Here is a 6,603-nt window from a genome sequence, read left to right as displayed (position 1 = left end):
ACAACAACAACAACAAGGATCCTATGGGCAAAATATTGAATAATCCAAATGGAAGGAGTATACAGAGTTACTGTACTAAAAAAATTGTTTGACACAAAAAAATGTCAAGAAACAACATATGATTGAGAGTCAGTGGTGATAAAAGAGGAGGTTCAGTTTACTCTAAAGAACTTGGCAAAAAATAAGGTCTCTGGAATTGATGGAATATCAACTGACGTATTACAACAAACAAATGCTGCCCTGGACATGCTCACCAGGTTGTGCCAAGAAATCTGGAAGACAACTACCTGATCAAGTGACTGGAAGAGATCCATATTTATTCCCATTCCAAAAAAAGGTGGCCTGACAGCGTACGGAAATTATCAAACAATATCACTACCATCACACAGAAGCAAAATCATGCTGAAGATTATCCAAAAACAACTGAAACAATCCATTGACAGAGAACCACCCTAAATACAAGCTGGGTTTAGAAGGGTTGTAGCACTAGAAATGTTACCACCAATGTAAGAAGGATCTTGTTTGGGATATATCGAGGAGATTTAGATAGCTTGCTAATAATGGAAAGAAAAGACATAGTATCCTTGTGGGGTTGTTGTTGTTGGGTGCTGTCAAGTTGAGTATGACTCACAGGGATGCTATGAAGAAAATATCTGAACCCTATTCTATCCTGTGCCATCCTCACACTTGCTGCCACACAAGAGCCCATTGCAGCAATCACCATGCCAGTCCACTTGGTCGAGGGTCTCCCTCTCCTTTACCAACCGTCCACCCTTCCCATCATGTCCTTCTCAAAGGAATAGCCCTTCTTAGCAACATGCTCCAAGTATGTGAGGCTATGGAGAGCTTTAACACAGAGAAGTGGTGAAAAATGGTGAGAAGTGACAGCAGGAAATAGCAGCATCAGAGCAGAGGCAGCAGGACCTGGATACCGGCATGAGATAGAATGTTGGGATTTTGGCCTATGGAATGGGAAAGTAGAGTGTCTTCAGCTTGGAGGCTTGCTGATGGGAATGAGGACGCCTTGGGCACTTGCAGGGACTCTCGTTGACCCTAGTGCCTCAAACTGAGACATGCTTACAGAGTAGGGTGCTCTGGAGCACGTAATTACCAAAGCTAGAAGAAGAGGTCAGGTCAGAGGACCAAGAGTCAAAGAAATTTCAGCCTTTAGGTATGACTCAACAGAATAAAAGAACTTTGAAACATTTGCCCAGCAGGACAGAGACCAAGGGGCTTGAGAAACTGATTAACCAAAGAAAATGAGATCATCCTTAGGAAAGAGTTCTATCCTGAGTCATTCCTAGTCCTAAAGTTTACTTCCCTGTTGTTCTTCTTGTTGTTAGGTGCTGTTGAGTAGAACACGACCCATAGTGACCCTATGAACAACAGATGTGAACCCTGCACTATCCTGTGCCATCTCACATCTCCTGACACACTAGAGCCCATTGCAGTAGTCACAGTGTCAATCAACCTAGTCGAGGGTCTTTACTCTCCTTCACTGACCCTCCACCTTTCTGAATATCATGTCCTTCTCCAAGGAGTAGTCCCCTCCTTAGCAACATGCCTGAAGAGGTGAGGTGAAGCCTCATTGTCTTTGTCTCCAAAGAGCACTCTGGCTGCACCCTTTCCAAGACAGGTTTGTTTGTTCTTTTGGCCATCCATGGGATGTTCAGTGCTCTTCTCCAACACCAGAGCTCAAAGGCATTAATTTTTCTTCCGTCACCCTTATTTGATGACTAGCTCTCAAATGCCTAGGAAGTGGTTAGAAGCACTATGGCCTGAATCAGATGCACCTTAGTCCTCAAACTGACATCATTACTCCTCAATAATTTGGAGAGGTCCCTAACTGCAGAGTTTCCCAGTGTAATACATTTCCTTATTTCCTGAATGCTGGTACTAAGGGTGTTAATTGTGAATCCAAGTGAGATGAAGCTGTTGACAATTTCAATCTCCTTTCTATCCATCTTGACTCTGCCTATAGGTCCAGTGGTTAGAATCTTTGTCTTCTTGACATTGAGATGTGATCCATACTGAAGGGTTTTGGGTAAAGTTGTGCAAAACAGCTGAATGACTGGTAATAACAAGAAGATTCATCAGATTTGCCAGCCTGCTTGGCTTAAAATGCATCGTTCCACAAAAGGTATGTGGTTCAAATCCACCAGATGCTCTGCTGGAGGAGGAGTAATCTCCTCTTGTGGCAGTTGGATCCAATTCTACAGCACACAACAATAATAAAAAGCAAAAAAACCAAGCAACCTACATCATTCCAGAGGTAGGAAAAGGAGATCTTTTTCTTATCAAAAGAGCCAGAAGTAGAACTTTTCTGATTATCTGAGATCTGTGAGGCAAGAACCTCTATGAACTAGGTTACAGAGAGTGCAACACAGAGACGTGATGAAAGATGGTGAGAAGTAAAAGCAGGAAATAGCAGCATCAGAGCAGAGGCACTAGGACCTAAATACTGGCATGAGGCAGAATGTTGAGGTTTTTGCTTATGGAGTGGGAAAGTGGAGTGTCTTCAGCCTGGAGGCTTGCTGGTGGGAATGAAGATGCCTTGAGCACTTGCAGGGAAGCTCTGCTTATTGACCCAATGCTTCAAACTGAGATATGCTTACAGAGTAGGGTGCTCTGGGGCACGTAATTACCAAAGCTAAAAGAAGAGGTCAGGTCAGAGGACCAAGAGTCAAAGAAATTTCAGCCTTTAGGTATGACTCAACAGAATAAAAGAACTTTGAAACATTTGCCCAGCAGGACAGAGACCAAGGGGTTTGAGAAACTGATTAACCAAAGAAAATGAGATCATCTTTAGGAAAGAGTTCTATCCTGAGTCATTCCTGGTCCTTAAGTTTACTTCCCTGTTGTTGTTGTTAGGTGCTGTTGAGTAGAACAAGACCCATAGTGACCCTATGAACAACAGATGTGAACCCTGCACTATCCTGTGCCATCTCACATCTCCTGACACACTAGAGCCCATTGCAGTAGTCACAGTGTCAATCAACCTAGTCGAGGGTCTTTACTCTCCTTCACTGACCCTCCACCTTTCTGAATATCATGTCCTTCTCCAAGGAGTAGTCCCCTCCTTAGCAACATGCCTGAAGAAGTAAGGTGAAGCTTCATTGTCTTTGTCTCCAAAGAGCACTCTGGCGGCACCCTTTCCAAGACAGGTTTGTTTGTTCTTTTGGCCATCCATGGGATGTTCAGTGCTCTTCTCCAATATCAGAGCTCAAAGGCATCAGTTCTTCTTCTGTCATCCTTATTCGTTGTCCAGCTCTCAGATCTCTAGGATGTGATTAGAAAGACCAAAGCCTGAATCAGATGCACCTTAGTCCTCAAACTGACATCATTACTCTTCAATAATTTGGAGAGGTCTCTAAGTTAGCAATACAATAAGTCTCTGATTTCCTGAGTGCTGGTACCAAGGGTGTTAATTGTAGATCCAAGTGAGATGAAGTTGCTGAAAGTTTCAATCTTTTTTCCATGTATCATGATATTGTCTATAGGTCCAGTGGTTAGAATCTTTGTCTTCCTGACATTGAGATGCAATCCATATTAAAAGCAGTATTCTTTTGATTCTTTACAATAAGTGCTTCAAGTCCTCCTCACTTGCAGCAAGCAAGTTGGTATCATCTGCATAGTACAGGTTATTGATGAGTCTCTGATCCTGGTGCCACATTCTTCTATATAGAGTCCAACTTTTCAAATAATTTTTCAGCATAAAGACTGAATAGGTGTGGAGAGAGACTACAACCCTGATGCACTCCCTTTCTAACTTTAAACCATGTCGTGTTCCCTTGCTCTGTTTGCCCAACACCCTCCTGGTCTTGAATAATCACAGTTAAGTGCTCTGGGCTTCCCATTCTTCTCAATGTTAGCCATACCTTGTTATGATCCACACAAAAAAATGCCTTTGTATAGTCCATAAAGGATAAATAGACATTCTTTTCTTAGTCTTTACTTTCAGCCATGATCTATGATATCAGCAATGATATCCCAGGTGCCAAGGCCTCTTCTAAATTCTCCTTGAAATTCTGTAAGTTCCCTATCAATGTACGATTCTAGCCATTTAAAAATTCTATTTAGCAGTCAGTATTTTGCTTGCATGTGCTATTAAAGATATTGTTCTAAATATCTAAAGATATTGTTTCCACATTCTGTTGGACCACCTTTCTTGGGAATGGGAATAAATATGGACCTCTTTTAATCCATTGGCCAAACAGCTGTCCTCCAAATTCCCTGGCATATCAAAACAACTATGAGATATCATTTCACCCCAGTTAGAACAGCAAAGTTCAATAGAGCAGCAAACAACAAATGCTGGTGGGGTTGTGGAGAAATTGGAATCCTTATTCACTGATGGTGGAGTGTAAAATGGTGCAAAACCACTATGGAAGGCAGTGTGGTGCTTTTTCAAAAAGTTGGAAATAGAAATGCCATTTGACCCAGCAATTGCACTACTGGGAATATACCCTAAAAAAACCAGAAGTGTCACCCGAACAGATATTTGCACACCTATGTTTATGGCTGTGTTGTTCACAATAGCAAAGAGATGTAAACAACCTAACATCAACAAATGAATGGAAGAGAAGCTGTGGTAGATTCAGACAATGGAATACTAGACACCACAGAAAACAAACCAAGGAACTAACAGAATATTATACAAAATGGGTGACCCTAGAAGGCATTATGCTGAGTGAAATATCTCGGTCACAAAAGCACAAATGCTGCATAATGCTACTGTTATTAAAACAGGACTAACATGGGGATTGGGATGAAACTAAGAAAAGAGAGGATAAATAATGTGCACTGCATTGAAATAGATGAGGGAATGAACTGTTCAAATGGAATATATAATTAGACTTTTTTTTAATAACAGTCCAGAATAATAGGCAAAGTGGACTTGGGAGGTGGAGGAAATTGTGCAACAATGAAAGAATTTTTTTTAAAAAGAAAAGCGAACTGGAGTGGAGTAGGGAGGAAAATGTGTAACAATGAATGAATGGAAATCCAAGTTTTCTGTTAACTTCCATTAAAATCTCAGTAAAAATAAAAAAAAACTAATTTCCTGGCATAGATTGATGAGTGCATCCAGGGCTGCATCTGTTAATGGAAATAGTTCAATTGGTATCTAATTGATTCCTGGGTCTAATTTTTGCCAATTCCTTCAACGCAGCTTCTACTTCCTTTTTCATTACCATTGGCTCCCGTGGATATGGTACTTCATGAAATTTTTCAGTGTCAGTCAATTCTTTTTGGTAGAGTGATTCTGTGTATTCTCTCCATCTTTTTTTTTTTTATGCTTCTTGTATTGTTTAACATATTGCCCTTAGCATCTTTCAATATTGCAACTCAAGGCTTAAATTTGTTTTTCTGTTTTCTTAGCTTGACAAATGAAGAGGAAGTTCTTTCTCTTTTATTTTCCAAGTCCAGCACTCTGCACATTCTCTTATAATTCTTTGCTTTGTCTTCTCAAGCTGCCCTTTGAAATCTTCTGTTCAGTTCTTTGACTTTAGCATGTTTCTCTTTGTTTTGGCTTCTTAACACTGCCGTGCAATATTTAGAGTCTCTTCTGACATCCATTTTGATTTTTCTTTCTCCTTTGTCTTTTGTAATGCCCTTTTTGGTCTCTTCATGGATGATATCCTTGATATAGCATAGTTCACTTTGTCTTTGATCATTGGTGTTCAATGCTTCAAGCCTATTCTTAACGTGAACTTGAATTTCAGATGCAGTAGACTCAAGATGATATCTTGATTCTCATGGACTTATTTTAATTTTATTCCACTTCAATTTGAACTTGTACAAAAGTAATTGATGGTCTGGTCCACAGTCCCCCCCTGGACTAATTTTGACTGCAGAGACTGAGTTTTTCCAAGGATTCCTTTCACAGATAAAGTCAATCTGATTCCTATGCAGCCCATCAGGAGAGATCCATGTATAAAGTCATCAAAAGTCATCATCTGTGTCTTTTTTAAGAAGGTATTTGCAATGAATAAATAATTGAAAAACAAAATCTGATTGTTCTATTTCCAACCTCATTTCTCTCACTAAGCCTATATTTTCCAACTACTATTCCTGCTTCATTATTTCCACTTTTGCATTCCAGTCACCAATTATCATTAACACATCTTAATTGAATATATAATCAATCTTGAACTGAAAGGTTTGGTAAAAAAGTCCATTTATAAAAAAAATAAGTCCATTTATTCCTCTTTGGCTCTACATGCAGGAGCATATATTTGAATAATAGTCATATTAATGGGTCTTCCTTTATGTGTACAGATAATATCCTATCACTCACAACATTGTATTTCAGGAAAGAACTTGAAATTGACTTTTTGACTTTGAATACACCACCATTCTTCTTCTATTTTTCATTCCCAACATCATATACCATATGACTATCTGATTCTAATCTAAGTGGAAAAAGCTAGTTCATCTCATCTCACTAATGCCTACAATGTCAATGTTCATGTGTTCTATTTCATTTTTCAAGATTTCTCATTTTCCAACATTCAAGCTATGTACATTCCATGTTTCAATTATTAAACAGTGTTTGCCATTATGTTTCCTCATTTTGACTGACTTCCAATATGAACTCTACTG

The sequence above is a fragment of the Elephantulus edwardii genome, unplaced genomic scaffold, assembly GCF_000299155.1.
Source record: "Elephantulus edwardii isolate Elephantulus edwardi_28Jun2011 unplaced genomic scaffold, EleEdw1.0 scaffold00071, whole genome shotgun sequence".
Classification (NCBI taxonomy): domain Eukaryota; kingdom Metazoa; phylum Chordata; class Mammalia; order Macroscelidea; family Macroscelididae; genus Elephantulus; species Elephantulus edwardii.
Note: the sequence above shows the minus strand (reverse complement) of the source record.